We start from the raw sequence: 23,816 nt of genomic DNA on the forward strand, positions 1-23,816 counted from the left end.
CGCGGCCCCCGCCCCGCGCGCTCCGCCTCCGCCTCCTGCCCCCCGCCGCCGCCGCTGCGCCACCTGCCTCCCGCCCGGCGCCCATCGCGCTCAGCTCCGCCCCGGGGCGCCGGCCTGGAGAGGGGCTCCCCCGCCGCCGCGAGCCCACCAACGCCTCCGCCACGGGGCGCGGCCTGCGAACTGGCCGTGGGGGCGCAGGACTGTGCGGAGTGAAGGGCGCGGGCGCCGGGAAGCGGGGAGCGCCGCCTCTTGCGGGGGGCGGCGCGGGAGACGCAGGCGGGTGGCGCGCGGGGAGGTGGCGGGGCGCGGGCACCGTGGAGGGGGTGCGGCTCTGGGGGGCCCACGCGGCGCCCACCCTCGCCCTCTGCGCAGGCCGCGGCCCGGGCGGGCGGGTGGGGGCCGCGCACACCCACCTCGCAGGAGTCGGCGGCCGCGGACCTCGCAGCGTTAGAGCCGGGGCTTCGGGCGTCCGCGCGGGAGGCTGAGTGGGGGGAGCCGCTCCTCCAGGCGCCCCCCCCCCCGCGCCCCGCGCTCGCCCCGCGCTCCCCGCCCCGCCCTCGCCCCCGTCCCGCGCTCGCCCCCCGCCCGGCGCCCGGCGCCCGGCCCGGGGCCCGCTCTGCACGCGGCCGGCAGGGGGCGCGCTCCCCCGCTCAGACCCCGGGCGGTGAGATCGAAGCCCGCCCAGGGCCGGGGCATCTGCATGCGCTTTGCATTCATTTGCATCCCGCGCGTTTCTTGTCCACCGGCAGAAACGCCCCCGCCGCTGCCCCGGCCTCTCCGGACTTTCTCTGCCGGCGGCCCCCCCCCCCCCGCCGCCTTTGCCTTTCCCTAAAGCACTTTGTGGTACGTCCGGTGCGTTTCCTTGCTTAATGCGTTTCGGTGAAATTGGCGCCTTGTTCCTGTTTCCTGCCCCAACTCACACGCGCTTTTATTTCTTAGACTCAAGCGGGGCCCCCAGCGTCTCCATGAGGAGACAGAAAGGGCCCAAACTCCAGCACCGCGGGGCCTTGCTTTGCATCTCATTTCGCGTGGATTTTGCACGTGAAGGCCCAAGGTCCCCGATCCCCAGATATAAAGATACAGCCACGTGCCCCACCCGCGCAGTCCGGCTCTGCGGCGGACGGCCTTTTTCCCACGCCCCTCGTGCTCCCATAGACTTAGCTCTGCCCTCCTGGGCTGGCAGAGGAAGGGATGGAAACCCAGAACGGGGGCTCTGCGAGGGGGAGGACAGCGCCCCTGGGCAGGGGCCTGGTCAGCCGGGTCACTAACCGCGGTGTGGCCCGCCAGCTCCTCCAGCTCCTGGGCCTCTGTCTGAGGGGAGTGCTGTCTAAAGCCCGCCAGACCCCACGAAAATTGTGACACAAACGTCAGGCATCCACGTTTTCCCGCTTTTCAGACTGTGCTTAACATGGTGCAAGGCGGGGGCGGGGTCCTGAGCCCACCCCACAGAGCAATGCGAGTCCACGTCGGTTGAGTGTGTGGCCTGAGGTTACCGATTTTATGCTCAAAACTTATCGATCCTGGCTCCCTGGCCTCATGGACTCGAGGCGCCGTGGATTTTCAGATGCACCGTTATTTTATCTGCCGCTAAGAACGGAAAACGCACTGCCGGTAACAATGCCAAAAAAATGTGGTAGTGAGGTCGGGTGGGAGAATTCAGCAGCGAACCACCGGGAAGTCGGTCGGGCAGGGGGCTACACAATGGCTGTGGCAGCGCTGGCTTCCCGCAGGGCCTGGGAGGAGAAACCCCGCTGGACCCGGAGCAGGAGCCCCCAGGACCCGGGAGGAGAAACCCCGCTGGACCCGGAGCAGGAGCCCTCACCCAGCACCAGCGGCACATCCGTGGTCTCAGTTCTCTGGAACACAGGCTTCGGGCGTTAAGCCACCAGCTGCAATGTCTCTGACTTACACAGGATGCTCACAACCATTTGAGGAGTGACAGATCTGAGGGCACCGAAAATACCACTGCAGCCATCAACCCCATAACCCAAGCACGGCACTAGCCCGACGGTGCCCCCTCCTCCCAACTCAGGAGGTGGCAGAGAAGAAAGGCATGTCAGAGGCGGGGGACACTGTGCCTTGCTCTACGGCTCACAGTGCACACCGGGGCAGCCCCAGCTCTGACCTGTGCTGGGTGTGCCTCAGGCCCTGCCCTGCCGCCCTCAGGAAAACCACCCCAGCCTCCCGTCCTGCCAGCTGCACTTCTGCCCATCCTCATACCCCTCCTCAAAGGGCAGCACCCACGTCTGATTTCCTTCTGAATCCCCCAATGGTGCCCAGCTCAAGGTTTTAATAAAGACGCAGTTTATAAACACTTGGCACAGGCATCCCTGCCCTGTGTCACCTCCCCTGCCGTCATGCGCCTTTTGAAACCATGTAAGACTCACTGTCTATGTGGCCCTGGCCAGGGGCAGGCACTAGGCCAGCTCATGTGCCCTCCATGACCCTGGGAGGTAGGTCTCCCCATGAGTCTTATTTGCCAGAGAACACCGGGACCCAGAAAGCTTGGGTAATTGCAGGTCGCAGGCTGGTATTTGGCAGAGATGGGGTCCTACTAGGCCAGCCTGGTCCAAGGGGAGGCCAGGCCATCACCATTGCTGACCTTCAGAAAATAAGTCTCAGCACTATAGACTCCATCAAACATTTTCTGTTACAGCTAAAAATCTGCAACAAACGTTTAAACAGCTGCCAAGAATATAAAGTTTGAGACACTGTAGGTATGGATATTTCGAAATGAGTGGGTGGCCAATGGATTCTAGATACCAAAGCTATTTGCCACTGTTCCGGGCTGGGCACAGTACGGACGCCTGTAGTCCCAGCCACTCGGGAGGCTGAGGCAGGAGAATTGTTTGAACCTGGGTGGCAGAGGTTGCAGTGAGCTGAGATTGTGCCGCAGCACTCCCACCTGGGCAATAGAGCAAGACTCCGTCTCAAAAAAAAAACCAAAAAAACTGGATAAACTCTTCTTAAACAACGGCATTTTCATTCAGCTCCCTGCATAAAACAGTGAGCTTTTAAATGCAACATCAAAAGGATGATGATGAAATAAAAATTTGATAAGTTGGATTTCATTAAAATTTAATACTTCGGCTCTGCAAAAGACGCTGTGAAGACAATGAAAAGACAAGCCTTTGGAAAAATTTGGGAGAAAATATCCGGGAAACACATATCTGATAAAGGACTGTTATTTAAAATATACAAAGAACCCTTAAATCCAAAGAATAGGAAAACAAACGGCCCAATTAAAAATGAGCATAAGAGCCGAATAGACACCTTATCAGAGAAGAGGTATAGAAGACCTGGCAAATAAGCACATGAAAAGATGCTCAGCAGTCCTTGCCGTCAGGGACCGCAAGGCCACGCCACGCCACGCCATGCCACGCCTGTTAGAATAACTAAAACTCAGCACTCCGACAACCCCGCACGCCGGCGGGGATGTGGAGCTGTAACAGACGCTGTCATTCATTGCTGATGGAATGCAAAATGGTGCAGCCCTTTGGAAGACAGTCTGACTTTTTCTTATGAAACCGCACACTCTTACCACACAACCCGACATTCACGTTTCTCGGTATTGACCCAAATGAGTTAAAAACTTATGTCCACACAAAAACTTGCACATAAATGTTTATAGAAATTTCACTGGTGTTTGCCAAAACTGAGAAGCCACTGAGACAGCCTTCAATAGGTAAATACATAAAACACTGTGGCATATGCAGACAATAGAATATTATTCATGACAAAAAAGTGCTGGTCCATCAAGCTATGGAAAGTGAATATTGATGACCAGGCGGGGTGGCTCACACCTGTAACTGGAGGGCAGATCACCTGTGGTCAGGAGTTTGAGACCAGCCTGGCAAACATGGTGAAACCGTGTCTCCACTACAAATACAAAAATTAGCCAGGGGTGGCGGCACGTGCCTGTAATCCCAGCTACTTGGGAGACTGAGGCAGGAGAATCACTTGAACCTGGGAGGCAGAGGTTGTAATGGCAGTGAGCCGAGATCATACCACTGCACTCCAGCCTGGGTGACAGAGCAAGACTTTGTCTCAAAAAGAAAAAGAAAAGTGAATACTGCCAAGAAGCCAATCTGAAAAGGCCACATGCTGTCTGATTCCAACGCTCCGGCATCCAGGAAAACGTGAAATGATGGAAATAGTAAAAAGATCGGTGGTTTATGGAACAGGGAGAGGTGAGTAGGGACAGCACAGAGGTTTTGTTTGTTTGTTTTGTTTTGTATGAGACGGAGTCTTGCTCTTGTTGCCCAGGCTGGAGTGCAATGGCTTAATCTTGGCTCACTGCAACCTCTGCCTTTCGGGTTCAAGTGATGCTCCTGCCTCAGCCTCCCAAGTAGCTGGGATTACAGGTGCCCACCACCACGCCCGGCTAATTTTTCTATTTTAGTAGAGACAGGGTTTCACCATGTTGGCCAGGCTGGTCTCGAACTCCTGACCTTGTGATCTGCCTGTCTTGGCCTCCCACAGTGCTGGGATGACAGGCGTGAGCCACTGCGCCTGCAGGTTTTTCTTTCTTTCTTTCTTTTTTCCTTTTTTTAGACAGGGAGTCACCCTGTCTCCTAGGCTGGAATGCAGTAGTGCGATCTCAGCTCACCGCATCCTTTGACCTCCCAGGCTCAAGCGATCCATCTCAGCCCCAGATAATATTATTTATTTTTTTTTCAGAGACAGGGCTTTGCTAGTTTTCCCAGACTGCACAGAGGGTTTTCAGGGCAGTGACAGTATTCTGTATGACACTGTAATGGTCGACACATGTCATTATGTGCTGGTCTGGACAGCAGAATGTAACACATGTATCACACCAGCGCCCGGTGCAGTGCAGGGACCTGAGAGTGACGGGAACTCCGTGCTTTCTGCCCAATTGTCCCGTAAACCCAGAACCACTCTAACAAAGTAAAATCCATTAGCTTAAAAAATTCAGCAGAAAAACGAGGAAATCAGTAACATTTTATGAGCCATTTAAAAGACAGACCCAGACAGACTCTTCTCCAGCGCCCGAGTCTCCCCTCAGCCCCTCTCCCTAGTGCCTCCTTCGAGTCCCCTATCGTAACAAACAATGTACTAATTGGAATGTCAAGAGCTAAACGTTTTCCTTTGCTAAAACTTATTTCCTGGGCTGGATTATCATAATTATCAGTAGTATGCAACTGATACAAACAATGTGAATTTATTATACATTTTGAGAGCTAATAAGGATACAAAGTAGGCTGGGCTTGGTGCTTCAAACCTGTAACCCCAGTGCTTTGGGAGCCAAGGAAGTAGGATCGCTTGAGCCCAGGAGTTTGAGATCAGCCTGGGCAATATAGCAAGACCCCCATGCCTACAAATAATTAAAAAGTTAGCCAGGTGTGGTGGTGTGCACATGTGGTCCCAGCTACTCAGGAGGCTGAGGCTGGAGGACTGCTTGAGCCCAAGAGGCTGAGGCTGCCGGGAGCTGTGATCCCACCACTGCACTCCAGCCTGGGTGATGGAGGGAGACCCTGTCTCAAAACTAAAAATAAAGATACAAAGGGAATTTTTGTTAGGAGGCATCTCCTAAAAGCAGGGAGGGGCATTTTTGGGCAGTAGCTTGTGTATTCATGCATAAATAATACTGCCAGAAAAACACTGGATTTGACATTAATTCCATTCCCGTAGTGGGTGTTTAGTGTGAAAGCCAGAGAATCTTCAGTCCCATAAATAACGCGATTAGAACCGAAGCTGTGTCCTGACAACCTCACCGTGACCTCCTTCTGAGAGTCCGATGCTGCAAGCCACATGGCGATCGGTCATAAAAGTCATTTTTAATAGCTCTCAGCTGACAAATCGGTTCTGCCCCCCCCTCAATTCCGTTTCAGGCAAAGAGCAGAGATCAGCAGGGTTGCAGCAGAGATGCGTCCCCGGCGAGCGGGGAGCTGGGGGCGAGGCACCAGGCCGGTCACATGCGGGGAGAGCTTGGCCTTTCTTGGGGAAGGGGGAGAGGGTGGCCGTGCCAGGGTAGCTGGGAAAAGGACCCACACAGGCCCAAGCAGGTCCTGCCTTGGCCATGAGCCTTGGCCATCGGGTGTGGGCAGCAGATTGCTCAGCTCTAAGTTGCCCCTGAGGTCACAGAAGCTCTCCCGGGAGGCAGGGAAGAACCCTAAGCAGAGGCAGTCCGGGTTCAAGCCAGGGAGCTTCCCTGCCTCAGGAGTGCCTCTTCAGTTTTTCCCCTGGCTAAGACTGCCCAGCCTAGACCCAAGGGGGGCTCTGCCTGCAGACGAAGAGCACCACCCGAGCCCCACCTCAAGCTCCAGGCGGCACCATGGAAGGCCGAGGCTGAGGGACCTGGGGCTTGGCCTCAGGACAGTGGTGTGAGGTTGTGTAGGGAGCGCACTGCACCAGGGTCCTGGCAGGGCAGGGGCACCAGTGGCATGGGGGTGGGCACCTTCCCGGATGTGCAAAGGCGGCTCCACCTGCGGCAGGGGATGGCCAGGCGCCTGGTCCGAAACACCTCTTGGAGACTCCACAGGGGGCCCTCGTCTGCCTGGCCTCCGGCTCCGCGTTCCACCTGGTGGCAGCACCCTCGCCTCCTTGCCCCTGGGCAGGGTCCCTGTCATCCAGGTCTCCATCCCTCCCTGGGCAGAGGGGATGTTTTTTCACAGGGCATTTTGGCAAAAGTTAGGAAGAGCGTTAAAGTGGACCCAGAAATTCGTACTCTTAAGACTTATCTGCCAGTTCCCAGCACTGTTTTAACAATGAAAGTTAGAAGTCCACCCAAATATAATAATAGAATAATACAAACATCCACCCAAAAGCTATTGTGAAATAAATCATAGCACCTCCATCTGGAATCCCACACCTCTACTTAACGATGCACTGGCCTAGGGGTCTGTCCAGGATCTACAGTGAAATGAAAAGGAAGACTTGGTTGCAGGTCAGTGTGTGGCATGTGCCCAGTGTGTGGCTGGCCCTCGCTCTGAAGGGGTGCCCTCAGCTACCCAAGGCTGACAGCAGCCTGGCTGGCTGTGAGAGGTGGTATGTCCACTCTTCCTGCTTCTCATATTTTCTGATTTCTCTACAAAGGAGCATTGCTGCCAGGCACCGTGGCTCACGCCTGTAATCCCAGCTCTTACTAGGTGGGCAGATCACATGAGGTCAGGAGTTGGAGACCAGCCTGGCCAACATGGTAAAACCCCATTTCTACTAAAAATACAAACATTAGCCAGGCATGGTAGCAGGCGCTTGTCATCCCAGCTACGCAGGAGGCTGAGGCACGGGTATCGCTTGAACCTGGGAGGCGGAGGTCGCAGGGAGCCGAGATCGCACCAGTGCACTCCAACCTGGGTGACGAAGCAAGATTCTGTCTCAAAACAAACAAACGAGGCCGGGCGCGGTGGCTCACGCCTGTAATCCCAGCACTTTGGGAGGCCGAGGCGGGTGGATCACGAGGCCAAGGGATCGAGACCATCCTGGTCAACATGGTGAAACCCCGTCTCTACTAAAAATACAAAAAATCAGCTGGGCATGGTGGCGCATGCCTGTAATCCCAGCTACTCAGGAGGCTGAGGCAGGAGAATTGCCTGAACCCAGGAGGCGGAGGTTGCGGTGAGCCGAGATCGCGCCATTGCACTCCAGCCTGGGTAACATGAGTGAAACTCCGTCTCAAAACAAACAAACAAACAAACAAACAAAAAAACAAAGGAAAAAAGGCTGGGGGTGGGGAGCGTTGCCGTCTTTGCAGAATGAGGTTTCCTGACGGGGAAGGGGCTTCGTTCTCTCATTCATTCCTTTCTTCCTTCACTCTCCACGTCTAATGGAAGGTAAGTTCCTGAAGCTCGCCTACCTCAGTTTTCTCTGTGAAATGGGGCTGAGGGCTGCTGGTCCACACATTTGCAATGTGGCTCAAAGACAACTTCAGAGTTCACTCTCGTCTTTGCTGAACTTCACGTGAGAGCCAGGCCAGGCACAAGCAGTCAGAGATCAGAAGTGTCCCGTGGGGCAAGCAGCAGGTATGTGTGTAAAAGGGAATGTGGGTGGGATAGAGGTAGTTTTAGAATCCCTGAGAGGCACAAATTCCTCAGGGCATGGTGTCAGGAAAACTGCCCCACGCGGGAAACATAAATTATATACGCTTTACTTCATTTGGAAAAATAAACTCCTCTTGGGTTAAAGAATTAAATGTGAAAAATTAAAACAGTGAAAACATTAGGAGAAAAAAACAGAACATTTATATAAGACTAGTTTAAAATTAAGGCAGCCGAGAAACTCTGAAAAAATGTTACAAAACTGGAGAGTTTGGCCATGTAGGCATGGGCAACTTCCCCGTCCTGAAAGGGACAGGGGACCCTGATAACAGATGGGCTTGGAGGCCGGGCACGGTGGCTCACGCCTGTAATCCCAGCACTCTGGGAGGCCGAGGCGGGTGGACTACTTCAGGTCGGGAGTTCAAGACCATCCTGGCCAACATGGTGAAACCCTGTATCTACTAAAATACGAAAATGAGCCAGGTGTGGTGGCAAGTGCCTGTTGCCCAGCTACTTGAGAGGCTGAGGCAGGAGAATCACTCGAACCCGGGAGGCGGGGGTTGCAGTGAGCTGAGATCGTGCTGCTGCCCTCCAGCCTGGTGACAGAGCGAGACTCCACCACACACAACAAAAGAGAGATGATGGCCTACCCCTCTCAGAGGCACACGGCTTCCCTGCTTCTCCTCCTCAGGCCTAACCCCCTCCGCTTCTCTCCCTGTCGCTCTCCGCTCTGTGTCTAGCTCTGTCTGTGCCTCACTTGTCTGCATTTCCCTGTTCTCCAGGGCAGGGGCTGTGTGGGTCTGTTTGCCCCTCCCCTGGACTGGCACCAGCGCAGACACTCAAGTGTTTGTTGAGTGACTGCGTGTTTTCACTTCCTCATCACACAGTTCTCCAAGACGTATCATTATTCTCGTCTTTTTATTTCCGCCTTCTTTTCTGTTGCCTGTATGTTTGGATGTTTCATTTTTGCTTTTTACTTTTGTTACTATTTTTCTTTTGAGGCAGAGTGTCACTCTGTCACTCAGGCTGGAGTGCAGTGGCGCAATCTCGGCTCACTGCAACCTCAGCCTCCCAGATTCAAGCAATTCTCCTGCCTCAGCCTCCAGAGGAGCTGGGATTACAGGGGCCTGCCACCACGCCAGCTAGTTTTTTGTGTTTTTAATAGAGATGGAGTTTCATTATCTTGGCCACACTGGTCTTGAACTCCTGACTTTGTGATCCACACACCTCAGCCTCCTAAAGTGCTGGGATTACCAGCAGGAGCCACGGCACCTGGCCTATTTTTGCTTTTTTAAATAAAAAATAATCCGTTTTAAAATTGCACCTGCAGTACAAATTCAGGGCGTCCGCCCCATTTGCGGCCACTCCCTTGCTTTGGGCCTGTGGTTCTCAGCCCCAGCTGGGGCCACAGACCTGCTGTCACAGGGTGGGCACAGGGCTCAAAGGACCCGGGTGTGTGGGCAGCCACGGCCCCAGAGATTGTCCAGGAGGAAGGTGGTGACCACACACAGCCAGTCACAATCCCTCCCTGGGATTTTCTGAAATGGAACAGGGGAGGAAGAACTTTTTCTGTGCTCTGCTTGGGAGGCAGGCACAGTGCAGGCTGGACAGCTGCCGGCAGGAGGGGGTGGCCGAGCGCTGAGGGCGCATGGAGGGCTCGGTCTGTGGGGCCTGGAGCCAATGCCCGGCCCTCCCGTCGTTTGCAGCTTGAGCCAGCACCGCCCCAGGCCTGTCTGACCCCTTCCAGCTGGGTGTCTGTCACTTGTGGCTGCAGCATTCCGGCACGGACCCTTGGCCCAGGGCCCCTGTGCAGAGGGGGGTTTGGGTCTCCCCGGCCTCAGCAGCCCCAGGAGCCTGTGAAGCTGTTCTGCGCACCTGCATGGTGAGAGCCGTGCGGTAGGAACAGGCCTGCTGCTCATTTACCAGCCAGAGACCTGGCCAGGCCCCAGGGTGGACGATTTCCAGACCGCCTGCATCCCCAGCACTGACAAAGCCCCTATCGTCACTGGAGGCAGGACACCCAGGGAGGCTCTGCCAGGCCTCGGGGTGAGGGAGCTGCCACCTCCAGCCCTTCTCCCGTGGGCACCAAGATGGCTCTCAGCAAGACAAACCTGGCCCTGCTGCTCCCTGCCTGAGATAAAGTCCCAGCTCCTGAGCTCCAGCCCCAAGGCACACACCGTTCCCCTGCCGGAAGCATTCTGCCCGCAGACTCCTCTCAGCCTCAGGTGGTGGCTGAGTGGCTCTTCCTGCTGGGAGTACCCTGATCTGCCCTTCCTGAGCCTGGGAGACGCTGCCCGCGCCCCCAGGTGCCTTATCACAGCTGCTCACAGATCGCTGCTTCTCCTAGAACAAGAACTTTGCAGAGCCCCTGGTGCCACAGCCTGAGGCTCCTGCCCCCACGGCACCCTGGGGACAGGATGCCCAGGACCCCCCACACAGGGCCTGTGTGGAGACAGTGTCATCGGGTTTGCTGCTGAACGAGCGGATGATCTAATGAGCGATTATCCTCACCCACAAAAAAATACAACGTGATCTCCATGTGCCCCTCAGATATGCCCCCAGTCCCACTGGCCCCCGCAGTGACAGAGGAGGAGGAAGGAGGCGGGCAGTGCCTGGGCCAGGCCATCCCTTCTCTCTCGAAGCTGGAGTTGCCACACACAGCCAGACCCTCTCCCGGTGGAGAGGCTGAGCGACGCTTATTTCGGCCTTTGCATGCCTTTCTCACAGGCCCTGCGGGTGACAGGCATGCAGCCAGCGGTGAGGGTTGGTGAGAGAGCGAACGAAAAACTGAGTGTGTGGAAGGCCGGCCAGGCTCCTGGCGTCCACCCAGATGGTGAGCTGCCCTGACCTGCAGGCGCCGTGTGGAGCACTCACAACAGCCCACAGAGCTCCCGCCCCCTCTCGGGACCCCGAGTGTGGAGGACCTGGGGTTGAACAGCGACGATAAGGGATCGGGCAGGATCGGAATGCAGGGGGCGGGGGTCCCGGCTTGGGACAGCCGGCGAGGTGTCTGCCCCCAGGCTGTGCATGACTTGGATGGCAAAGCGCTCTGTGCTGCATTCAGTGCCCTGAGACCCTTGCGTCTGTCTACGGATGTCACCATTCACTCCTGGGAAAATAAACATTTGGGTTTATTTTGCTGTGACTGCATCCCATGGATCTTAATCACATGTGTCCTGGGTTTCCCTTAAGGGGGACGGCTCCCCTTAAGATGACTCTGGAGCTGCCATGGGCCTTGTCACCTGTGTGGGGGTGGGGAGGACAGGGACAGAGACATCCACAGAGTGTGTGGGCTCTGCTCCTGCCCTGGGCAGTTGAGGGCAGGTGGCCTCTCTGACAGCTGACACCATGTCAGGACACGGTCACCTTGCCAAAGGCTCTTTCATCCAGAGTCCTGGGCCTTCTGCACTTGTGTGTGTACGCACTGTGGCCCTGCCTGGGTGTGGACGTGGCCCCTCTACAGCTGCCAGTCAGAGACCTGCTCCAGGAGCTCCCGTTCCTCCTCTGAAAACCCCAGATCCCACCACTGACCAAGACAGCCCTGACCACAGTGGTGATCACGATGGTACCCCAGCCACTATGAAAGGTCTCCTGGCCACAGCGGGCACCCTGTCCACCACGAAAGGCCAGCAACCCATCTACTCTGACAGCTCCGTGTCCCGACAGCCCCTGGCCACAGCTCCTGACTCTGCCCAGGGCTCCTGACCCCAGCCAAGGCTCCTGGCCCCGCCAAAGGCTCCTGGCCCTGCCCAAAGCTTTGCATCACTGCAGAATCCCACTTGGGCAGGAGACCTTCACCCACCTGCAGGGTCCCTGGGATGCAGCGTGTCTCCTGCTCCTCCCTAGGAGTCTCAGGGCTCTCTGCTCTTTGACTGAGCCCAGGGACCACCCTGCTTCCCCAGGATAACACTCAGAGATAAGAGGGAAGGCACACAAACTCAAAAGCCGACACAGTGCACACAGTGGAATATCACTCAGGCATAAGAAGGAAGGCCGGTCCACCACACCCTCCAGCTGGGACGGACCCAGAAAACATGGGCAAGTGGAAGGGCTGGATGAAGAACGCCACGAGGCACAGGACCCACTTACACGCCACTCGGAAAAGGCAAATCCACAGAGGCAGGACACGGATCAGTGGGGGGCAGGGCTGAGGGCAGGAAGGGGCCTGACTGCCCGTGCGCATGCGGTTTCTTTTGGGGGCCAGGAAAATGTTCCAAAATTTGTTAGCAGTGATGGTTACACACCTCTGTGACTGTACTAAATGCCACCGACTTGTGTAGTTGAGATGGGTGAGTGGTCAGATGTGTGGATTACATCCCAACAAGGCTGTTTAAAAATCAGTCGGCCCAAACCAAAGCACCTGTGAGCCACTCACATTCCCTCGCTCACGGAGAGGCATGAACTTCGTCAGTGAGCCAGGGTACCAGTGGGACGGCGGGGGGGTGTCAAGGCCATGCGCGCCCATGAGGCCGTACAGAGCCTGGCCAGGCTGTTGGGGCCTGAGACAGCACAAACCCATCCCGAGAGGAAAGGCTCTGGGCGCAGGCTGTGGGGAAGAGGCCTAAAATAACTCAAGAGCCCAAAGCTCCCGGGGAGAAGTTGAGGTTGGTGTGGTCACCTCAAATGGGGAACTCCTCCAGCAAGGAAAGGAGAAGTTTTATTTGGGGTGGGGGGTTACAGGAACGCCAGGCGGGGTGACAGGGAAGAGGGTCCTGGGTGGGGGTGTAGAGCAGTGCCAGGTGGGGTGATGGGGAAGAAGGCGGTCCCGGGGCAGGGGTGTTCCAGTGAAACGCCGGGTCCTGGTGCAGAACCCGTGACGGCCCCATGTCCCCGGCATCACACGCGTGTCATCTGGAGCAGAAGCCTGCCAATGGAGAGGTGTCCCTCCCATTTCTCAGGTGGGGAGACTGAGGCCTGGGTGGGGGCGGGTGGAGAAGCACAATTGCCGCCCAGCACTACCTCTGGGGGAGACAAACTCGCTTCCCCAGGGCCGGGGGCTGGGGGCCTCGGCGTGGCCCAGGTCTGTGTGGGCTCAGCGGCTCTGTGGGCTCCCTGTGGGCAGCTCTCCCGCAGCAGACCTGGCTCCCTCAGGGGACGGTCAGAGTGGGACCCCACACTGCCTTGGCCTCCCTTTTTCCTTGGCCTCCATGTAGTCGGCCTGAGTCCCCAGAGTGCCAGTTCCTCTCTGTGCCCTGACCCCCCCAGGCCTGCCAGCTGCTCATTCACCCAACAGCCGAGGGCTGCGTGCCCAGACTGTGTCGTGCCAACCCAGGGCCAGAACTCAGAGAGAAAGCCCTGTCCTCATGATGCCGCGGTCCCAGCAGCTAGAGGCGCAATGCCCCTGTTGATTGACGGGCTGAATCACGCGCCCACGTCTTCACTGGCAGGCATGCTGCATGTGCTCTGTGCCAGGTGCTCAGGCCTGGCCTGGGCCTGCTGTGTCCTGGTCTGATGCATGTGCACGGACAGTCACACAAGCAGCTGCTGAGACCGTGGACTGGCGTGGGGGACAGGGCACGACCCTGACGGGGTAGCAGAGGGGCCACTTGCTGGGGACAATTGAAGACATCCTGGCGATGACGGTAGACTCCCCCCAGCAAAGACTGTGCAGAAGAGACGTCTTTCCTGCAGTGAGAACACGCGTGCAGACATGGGGCTGGAGGCAGATGGAGAGAACACGTGTGCATACCCAGGACTGAAGCCGGGCAGAGGGAACACGCGTGCACACCCAGGACGGAAGCCGGGCAGAGGGAACACGCGTGCACACGCAGGACGGAAGCCGGGCAGAGGGAACACGCGTGCACACCCAGGACGGATGCCGGGCAGAGGGAACACGCGTGCACACCCAGGACGGAAGCCGGGCAGAGGGAACACGCGTGCACACCCAGGACGGAAGCCGGGCAGAGGGAACACGCGTGCACACCCAGGACGGAAGCCGGGTAGAGGGAACACGCGTGCACACCCAGGACGGAAGCCGGGCAGAGAGAACAGGTGTACATACCCAGGACGGAAGCCGGGAAGATTGAACACGTGTGCATACCCAGGACGGAAGCCGGGCAGAGGGAACATGTGTGCACACCCAGGACAGAAGCTGGGTAGAGGGAACACGTGTGCACACCAAGGACGGAAGCCGGGCAGAGAGAACACATGTGCACACCCAGGACGGAAGCTGTGAGAAGGGAACACGTGTGCACACCAAGGACGGAAGCTGGACAGAGAGAACACGCATGCAGACCCCAGGCTGGAGGCAGGCGGAGAGAGCACATGTGCACAGAAGGCAGAGAGAACTCATGTATGCAGGCATAGGGTGGGAGGTGCTTGGGTGTTCAGGGCCTGTGAGGCTGGGCACCAGGGCAGCACCCAGGATTGACAGAGTCTGTGGTGTTACAAGCACGGGCAGAGGCAGGAGGCAGCCTGGGTCATACCACCAATAAAACCCATGCACAGGAGAGAACATTCCAGAAATAAACATGATGGTGCAATTGTCTGAAAGGGAAACACTGGGGATCTCCACTGCACAGTAACTGACACTCAGCACCGGGCATCTCCGCTGCGCAGTAACTGACGCTCGGCACCGGGCATCTCCGCTGCGCAGTAACTGACGCTCGGCACCGGGCGTCTCCGCTGCGCAGTAACTGACGCTCGGCACCGGGCATCTCCGCTGCGCAGTAACTGACACTCAGCACGGGACATTTAACTTAATATCTTAGAAACGTCAGTTTGGGCAATTGTTTTTCAGTTAGGACGAGTTCAGCCATATCTTTACGGCAGTATTCCCACACATCAAATGAGCTAAATCTGCAGATTTCTGTGAAATTATATGGCAAGCACTGGTCACATGTAAGCTCTGCTGGAAAATACAGTTTTTGTGACTGTTTAAACAAAAACGTTCAGAGATTGCCAACTGTCCCATGGGGCACCGCTGCCAAGGGTCCTGTGCCCAGCCTGACCCAGGGTCAGACGGGTCCTTGGTGTGCAGTGCAGCCAGCGGCCCTGAATCCTGCTTCTTCAGCCTTCTCTCGCTTCCTACCCAGGGGCTGGGTCCCTGCAGGCAGAGGGTTTGCAGAACAGGTGTGCGCCATGGCTCACACACACCTTACGCACTCTGGGCACCTGTCCTTCCATGACCCGTGCTGAGGTTTCGAGGTGCAGCTGTCGCCTTCTTTATTTTATCAGCGTCTTGTCCACAGACGCCCGTCATGTTGGAAAACCACACTAGTGGCTGCTGAGCCACCATTATCTGCCAACGACAGAGCAGCACAAGGTGTGTGTGTGGCCATGCTGGGTGAGGCTGCTGCGTAAGTGATTTCACTTTAAAGGGAACTTGGCTTGTCAAAAAAAAGCAAGAAAAAAGAAGTTTTAGGGAGCTTGCAAAGGAAAGTGTTAGAAGGTCAAAGCTGGCTTTGAGAATTGGGGCTGGTGCCCGGCCCCTCCTCTGTGGGCCAGTGTCGGGGAGGAGATGGGAGCCCGTTCAGGAGCCCGAACAGAGAGGCCCCACGGAGCATAGGTGGACAGAGGGATCCCCTTGGCCACTCCTGGACTAGGCAAAGCAGCCCTCGCCTCCTCCTCTGCCTTTAAGGTGAGGCCCCTCAGGATGGAGCCGGGTTTCCCGGTAGCTCTGGGTGACTCTGCTCTGGGTCGCTCTGCTCTGAGGGCCACTCTGCTTGCTGGCCTGCACAGTCTCAGGATGACCCTCTCCCACCCGAGTCAGGGTGCCGGTCCCCCACCCGAGTCAGGGCGCCGGTCCCCCCGCCCGGGTCACGGCGCTGGTCCTCCGCCCGGGTCACGGCGCGGCTGCCCCGCCCGGGTCACGGCGCTGGTCCCCCGCCCGGGTCACAGCGCGGCTCCCCAAGATGCACCTTGCCCACATTAGGTCGTCTGCAGGAACACACGCCAGAGCACCTAGCAAGGCCACCCAGTCTCCCCTGGTCCTTGGCAGGAGTGAGGCCTGTGCCGGGGTTGGGGGCAGCCCCTGTGGGGCCCACAGAGGAGAGCAGATTGGGGGGTGGCGAGTCCACAGACCTCCTGGGTCCTCTCCCACCTGGGCAGCACGGCTGGTCTTCCTCCCCCCTCCCCCGTGCGGCACCCACATCGCTCCTGGGGTGACCACCAAACCTACATCTGGATGAAGACCAGGCCCCATCAACCTCGGGCCTCCCATGCACTCAGCAGTAGAAGCAGTAAAGGCACCCAGTGCCAGGCCCGCCCAGTGCCCGGCATCCCAGCCCCCCTCGGAGGCCAGCCCGGGTTTTCACGAACACGGAATTCCTCCAGGAACAACAGACACTCTTCACCTCCAGAACTACTGCCCGCCATCACCATCACCTGCGCTGGGCAGAGGCCTATCTGGACACCAGCTGGGAGGGGTGTCTCCAGTGACCCCCATGCCCTGGCCCAGCCTGGCTGGCAGAGCCATGCAGACGGAAGTCAGGCGCAGCACGTGCATTCTTGCCCCACAGACACCAGGTCCCCCTTTTGCCTAGGAAGCCGCGATGACGTGCACCCCCGCTGTGGACTGCGGGAAGCCAGGATGGGGAGCTGGTGTCACAGTCTTGTCCCTTGTGGCCAGCGTCCTGTGCTTGCTCTGAAGAAACCACGCCGGCACCAGGGGATGAGGGAAAGGATTCTTGATTGAAGCACTGTTTGTAGCCAGGGAAACTGGCCCGCCCCAACCCGAGGCGCCACACGGCCCGGTGCGAGCCGGAGCCATGATCACTGCAGTTGGCCTTGCAGTTGTCCAGAAAGAAACTTGCAAATGAAAATGCGGGTGCCACGCCTTCTCTGACTGTGGGAGACACACGTGCCTGGCAGTGGCAGGGACGGGGCAGGGCGCCGTGGGACGGGCTTCCACGCCCGGGTGTGGTTCCAAGCACGCCTCCACTTGTTCATTTTCACGGATGTACTGGAGACGAAGACTGCTAGTGCCCATTTACAGACGAGGAGACGGAGGCAGGGTGTGGGTGGCTAAGCATCTGAGCTAGGTCCCCACAACCCCCTGATCCCATCTTGCTGCCCTCAGGTGGGGTGGCCTCCGGGGCTGGGGACCCTGAACCTATAGGAATTCCTTCTATGAAGAAGAGGGAAGGAAGGAGCAGGCTGGTTCGGGGACGGGCACGCTGCCCTGCGTGGCTCATGTGACCTGGCTTCTCTGGGGAGTTTCAAGATCAGCCACAGAGCACGGGGCGAGGGTCAGGTGCGCAGTGCTCAGGGGCTCGCTGCGGCTCAGCCTCGCACTGTCCCTTCCTGTCCAGGGCTCCGGGCACTCAGGATGCCCTCTGCCCTGTAGCAGCCCGTCCAGTGGGGTTGGCATGACAGCCGTGTGGAGGCACCCACTATCCTCCCTTGCAGTAAGAAGTGGGGGGGAATGAGGAGCGGTCGCTCTGTGACCTTCAGAATGTGACCGTTTCACAGGCATTCAGTTTAAAGGTTATGAAGGCATCAGGGCCTTCCGCATCCTTGCTTCTGCACCTTGACCGACATGACTGAAACTCTGTGTGTTCTGCCAGTCATCGGGCTGAGTTGGGGCCATGTGACCACAGGGCTTCAAGGAGACCCCCCACCGCCCACCATACCTGGGCCCCACCTGGAGGAAGCCCGCCCTACTGAGAAGCCACGTCAGGGTGGACCCCAGGGGCCTGCCCAGGGCCGGGGGAGCAGGGAGGGGCCCTGGCCACAGGACTGCCCATCCCAGCTGTCTGCCCCGGGGCGGGGCTCGGTGGGGAAGGCGGGAAGCACCTGGCAGTTTCGGTTTCACCAGGAAGCGACCGCCTGCTGTGTCACTTCACCCTCCGCCCGGAGCCCTCCAGGTGGGGATGGCCCCTTGCATGGCAGAGGAGGACGCCCCAGCTGAGGGGCTGAGGAACAGGCCTCACAGCTCCCGGCAGCAGAGACAGGGCAGGCCCAGACTCAGCTGCGTCTCAGGGGTGGGAGAAGCCCCTGGGGGCCGAAAGCGGCCAAGGGCAGATCTGACTGGCATCTTCTGTCACCTGCTGGTGACCTTTTAGAACATGTGGTCCCCACCCTTGGCCTGGAAATGCTGCTGTGTTGGAGGAGAAGCAGGCTGAAATGCTGTCCGTCCCGCCACCTGTCTGTCTGTCTGGGGAGGTCAGGGCAACACCCACCATTGTGGGCCCCATTGAGAGGCTTTGGGGTCCAGTTTGCCCTGAGCCCCTTCAGAGGGGACGCCTCTTTCACTCCTGCGCCCTACGCTTGGCACGGGAGGGTGTGCGGCCAGCGGGCGGGGCTGACTGGGCACTTGCAGTGACAGGGGGCGGCCCTGGATGTGAGTGCTGTGTGACCGCCTCGGAGCACAACCCTTCTGAGCGCCCCATCTGAGCTCCAGGGTCTGCAGTGCTGGGGGCCGGGAGGCTGAGTCCGTTCACATCTGGGAGTGCAGCCCTGAGCAAGCCCTCAGCAGCCCAAGTCCCCATGTCTGGCCCGGGGACCCCGTTCTGAGGAATGCCCCCCCCACCTGCCCCCTCCTGCAAAGTCGGCTGGGTCAGGTTGGCTCCCCTGCTCGGGGATTTGGCCGCAGCCTGGCCAGATCAGCTGGGGTCACCGCCACGTGCAGAGAGGGGTGCAGCGGGCACTGCTGGGGGACAGTGTGTGCCGAGTCTCGCCCGCTCTGTCCCCCTCAGGTCTGTGAAATCAGGGCTCTCCAGACAGTCAAAATGCCCCTGGACTTGGAGGTGCAGGAGGAAGCTGTGGGAGCCGGCAGGTGGGGCATGTTCTCAGCTCCTTGCTGCTGGGCTCCCGGCCGTGGCAGGGGGAGGAGGCCTGGGGCTGCAGGGGTCACAAGAGCGGGGCCCCTTGGGAGGGAGCGGCAGGGAGAGGACCTTTCCTCACCAAATCCCACCCTGGCATCGAGGAGGGGCTCACCGCCATTTGACAAACAGGAGACAGCGTGGCCCGTGGACAGCGGTTTCGATGCCTGCCACGGCCGGGTCCGGCCACTGCCCTTCACAGACCCGGGAGGCCAGCAGGAGGAGGACGGGCCGGCCGGAAGTTGCAGAGACCCAGCAGCGCCTCAGGGCTGTCTTGGGGGTCCAGGGCCGCAGGCCAGGCCTGTCTACTGGGGTGCCAGGGGCAGGTGCTGGGGCCCCGCGTGGGCCCTGCTGGAGGGCACTGTGGACCCAGCCCAGTTAGGGCAAGCCTGGCCTGAGGGCTGTGACTGGGCAGAGCCCCTGACCTGGACCCGCCTTCCCGAGTGAGCCCCAGGGGCTGGGCTGCTGGGGACCCCTGCCACTTCCTGGGAAGGTCGCCTTTTGGCCCCACTCCTCCCAGAGTGAAAGCTACAATTGGGGCCCTCACCTCAGAAGCCTTGGCTCCACAGAAGGGGGTACCTGGAAAAGCTGATGGAAATTCATGTCTGTGGCGGGCAGGCCTGGGGAAGGGGCTGGCCCACTCCCCAAAAGGTGCCAGTGAAACGGCAGCTCGGCAGCTGTCGTGGGCCGTGGGAGGATTTCACCCCAGGAGGCGGTGGCAGTGGCCCCAAGCCGGTGGCCTTGCTGTGTGATCAGCTGGGCGTCAGGATGTGCTTGATCCAGGGGCCAGGGATGGGGATTTCAGGCAGCAGCTGCGTGGGGCTACCTTGTGTGAACAGAGGTTGCCAGGTAGGTTCTGAGGGCGTGGCTCTTGCCTGGGAGCGGGGTGTGCGGTAGGGCACCTCTTCTGAGATGCGACCTTGGCTGCCTTTCCTCCGGGAGGGTCCCTTTCCTCCGGGAGGGTCCTTGGCAGAGACGCACAGCCAAGGAAGGAGGTACCGCTGCGTGACCTCGGTGGTTTCCTGACTTTTCTGATTTGTGTCCTCATCTGAGGTCAGCAACGTCCCTGAAGTGTTGCCGGTGGAAGCCGGGAACGGGGTCACCTGTCCCTCTGCCCCTTCCCTCCGGGGCCGCGAGGCCTGAGTTTCTGGGAAAGCTCTGGAGCCGCCCTGACCTGGGGGTCCTCACTCGCTGTGCTGACCCGACGTCCACCCTTGCTGAGTCATCCCCCCGACCCTGTCTGGAAGAATCTTGGCCCAGCTCTCGCGGATTGGGCAGAGTGGGCCCCGTGCTGTGTGTGTGACGCCGGCTCGGGAAGGGGACCCGGTCTGTCCCGATGCACCCCCAACGTCGTGTCTGAGACAGAGGCCCGTGCTGTCCAAGGGGACACCGCACCCCATCTGTCATCAGGGACAGCTCCTGCCTGGAGCAGCCCTGAGCAGTGTCCGCACCTGAGGCGGGGCTGCATTGCGGCCTTCTCTGATGCCAACTCAGGCAGGCAAGCCGGACGCCAGGCCTTGTCCCTCCTGAAGCACAGCTCAGCCGTGTGGCAGGGGTCCCGGAATAGGGGCAGGAGAGGATGGGGCTATTCCTCCGCTCAGAGGAAAGAGGCAGAGCCCTGGTGTCTCTTGCAGTTTCCAAGACAATGGTCCCCAAGGACAGGGCTCTGACCCCTGCATGCTCCCCACTGTGCTGCCTAGGTCACCTGCCACTGTAGGGGCAGAGACAAGAGGGGGGCAGAGCCTCCCAGGGCCACAGACGACGGGCCCAGGGCCAGCGCTGAGTGAGGTGCCCCTGACCAGGCCAGGCCAGATCCTGCTGTCTCGAAGCTTGGACGCCTGAACCCCCAACTACTGCACCTCCTGGCCCACCCCCAAGCCTGACCCCCGGGTGCTAGAGCCTGGCCTGAGGTCAGCCGGGCCGTCAGGACTGCAGACCCAGTGGAGGGCCCAGCTCTAGGCCTGGCCCACGTGCTGTGTGGCTGCAGGCCCGTCGCCCCATCTCCTGCTGGGACAGTGCCGTGAAGGCGGCTCTGGAATCAGAGCAGCTCGGGTTCGCCCGTCCCTGCCTCACCACAGTGGGACGCACAGCCAAGTCACAGCGGAGGGAGCAGGAACCCCTAGGCCTTGCCTGGAGCAGCGATGGACTCAGGGCTTCCAGGGCTCAGTGCCCGCCCCGGCCAGCGCCGTCTGCTGTGAGAGGGGGCCCGAACCCCTGCCTTGTGAAGCTGGTACTGGGGGCCTGGTCTCAGCAACACGTAAGGGGGGGCTGGTTTGTCTCATGGGGTGAGAGATTGAAGGAGAGGAACGCCGAGTGAAGGAGGCCTGTGGGGGTGAGGCCTCGTTGGGGAGAGGCCAAGAGGAGCCCCTGGAAGGAGGCCAGTGGGGAGGGGGCTTCTCGTCGACGGCACAGCACAGGCACAGGTTCCGGAGGCCTGCAGAGCCGCCGGCAGCCGGGGCTGGGAGCGTCAGGGGCGGACATGGTGGGGTCGGGCCGGGAGGGCTGGGCCGTGGGTGCGCACAGGTGTGATGCGGCCGACATGTTTTCATCAACTCAATTTCCTTTTTTGTTTTTTTAAAGACAGGGTCTCCCTGTGTCGCCTAGGCTCGGGTGGAGTGCATTGGCACAATCTCTGTTCACTGCAACCTCTGCCTTCTACGTTGAAGCGATTTTATGACCTCAGCCTCCCAAGTAGCTGCGACTATAGGCCTCCAACCCCACATACAGATGATTTCTGTGTTTTTAGTAGAGACACGATTCTGCCATATTGGCCTGGCTGGTCTCGAACTCCCAGCCTCTAGTGATCCACCTGTCTCGGTCTCCCAAAATGCTGGGATTACAGGTGTGAGCCACTGTGCCTGGCCTCAATTTTTCAAATGACATGGTGACACAGCCACTCTCTGCCCACCTGAGAGCTGCCCACGCCCTGGGTGGGCAGAGCCGGGAAAGGAAGCCCCTCGGTGGGGTCCCTGCTGCGACCTGTGTCCTGGGCAACTGTCTGACAGGCCTCTGAGCAGCCGTCCTGGGGTGGACGTGGTGGTTTAGGGCTGCTGGTGGTCACTGACTGCTGCTGCAAGCCGGCCTCTGGCTTTGTGACTGTCAAAATGAGTGACCCAGTACACACCTCCTGGCCAGAGTTCCTTCAAAGGGTGGGTGGGCGGTGCTCAGATAGGCCCCTCTTTTCCCTTCTCCCCATCTGTCCCTGGCCGACATCTCCTAGGAGGAGCACTCGCCAGGGAGTCCTGGCTCAGCTGTGACCAGTGGCCTCTCCCTGGGGCCGCTGTTCCTGCCTGCGCCTCCCTGGTCAGCTGCATTCAGGGAAGTGAAAGTGCTGGAAAGCCCCTGCCCAGCGCCCAGGCAGGTGCTTCTCAGTCCGAGTGTGGTGAGAAGTGAAAGTCGTCTTTGCCTGAAGAGTGGCCTCCTTGAGCCGCCCCCATGGGACCACTTCCTCCAGGAAGGTGGCCCGGATAGCACCCTGACCCTAGGCACCACCCCTGGCCTCCTAGGTGCTGAATTGAGGCCTTCCTACTGGACAGGAGGACGTGGCTGGTTGCTCTCTTTGTGTGTGCGGGATAGGCTGATCTGGGGAAGGAGCAGAGCATTCCAGCAACCACTGAGGCCCCAGGGAGGCAGCGCCATGCGGACTGGGAGGGACAAGGGGCACTTACTGGGCCGGGAAAGCTGGCTGCACCTGGCAGTGAGGACACGCCGGGGGGTGTGGCGCCCCTGCCCCTGCTCTGCCCCAGTGGAGCGTCCAGTGGGGAGATGGCGGGGGGAGGTCGGGTGTTGTCCTGCTGTCCACTTTCCTGAGAACTTTGTGCCTCTGCGGATGCCCCCTCTGCCCTCCTCTCCTGGCTTCTCCACCCTCCTCACCCTCCGGCCCCAGAGCTCTGCACTATCCCGCTTCTGCCAGACCTCCGTAAACCGTCCCTCATGGAGCTGTCCACACGCTGGCCACCCCATCCCCTTGCGGTGCTGCTGGTTTCCCGCCATGATGAACCCAGCAGCGGCTCCCGGGCAAGCTGCCCTCCGAGCCTGGGCCTGGACTCCACAGTCCATCTGACTTCACAGCAGCTAGATCCTCACATCTCCAGTTCATCAGCCTCTGCCCCATAGGCTCAGCAGAGCCTGCTGTGTGCCTGAACCTCAGTATCTTCTTCTGTGAATGGCAGTAACAGCAGCACTCGGGGCTGGCTCCCCAACATGGAGCCCCCCAACACCACGCAGTCAACAAAAGGGAAAACAGGAGGTGGAAGGTGAGGTCTGAGCGTGCTGGGGCCCATGGCAGGATGGCTGTGACGGCACGGTGCTCACAGATGCAGGTCTGACGGTCTCAGATGTCAGATGTCCTGTCACGCACACACTGACCTCCCTGCCTCTGTCCGGAGCCCTCGGACACCCGGGCTGAGCAGTGCATGATCGCCGGCTCCATAGCCCAGCAAACACTGGCCGGTGGTTGGAGGAGGATTGAGGCTGAGGCCACTGAGCTGCTCATGTCCGCTGTTCCCTCCCACCACACCCCCATGGCGGGTGCCTCCCATAACCCGGCTGCCTGCAGCCTCTCCAGCCCCACCCTGAGTTCCGCCACCTGGAGTGCAGAGGGGTGGCCCAAGGTCTGGCCTGGGGTGGGCTGGGCCTGAGGAGAAGGAGGCAGAGGAAGATTTGGGAGGGAGGAGAAGGCCTTGGGAAGACAGAAGCAGAGGCTGTGGCATGGGGGCCAGAGCCCAGGAACACCTGGGGCCACTGGGATCTGGGGGAGGCGGCTCTTGGACGCCTCAGTTTTGCACTTCCGGCCTGTGGTGCTGTGAGAGGAGAAGCCTCTGTGGCTCTGAGCCCCAACCCAGCTCATGGCCTGTCCTTACTGCAGCCCCAGGTGACAGAAACACCAGGAGGGGCACTCCAGACCCAGAACATTCCAGACCCAGAACATTCCAGACCCGGAACATTCCAGACCCGGAACATTCCAGACCCAGAACCTTCCAGACCCAGAACATTCGAAAGCCAGGACATTCCAGACCCAGAACATTCGAAATCCAGAACCTTCCAGACCCAGAAC

At 59.3% G+C, this 23,816-nt stretch overlaps 1 protein-coding gene and 1 long non-coding RNA gene across 2 annotated transcripts in view; both read right to left on the minus strand.

Moving 5' to 3' along the window:
* CBFA2T3 (CBFA2/RUNX1 partner transcriptional co-repressor 3) overlaps window positions 1-23,816 on the minus strand; it is a 94,127-nt gene that overhangs the window by 66,699 nt on the left and 3,612 nt on the right. The window lies entirely within an intron of this gene.
* LOC116555773 overlaps window positions 21,560-23,816 on the minus strand; it is a 5,310-nt gene continuing 3,053 nt past the window's right edge. The window contains exon 3 of the long non-coding RNA XR_004270669.1: window positions 21,560-23,800. This is a non-coding gene — a long non-coding RNA (uncharacterized LOC116555773). The remainder of the gene's footprint in view (window positions 23,801-23,816) is intronic.

The sequence above is a fragment of the Sapajus apella genome, unplaced genomic scaffold (genome assembly GCF_009761245.1).
Source record: "Sapajus apella isolate SASKATOON/1434 unplaced genomic scaffold, GSC_monkey_1.0 scaffold15, whole genome shotgun sequence".
NCBI classification, from domain to species: Eukaryota; Metazoa; Chordata; class Mammalia; order Primates; family Cebidae; genus Sapajus; species Sapajus apella.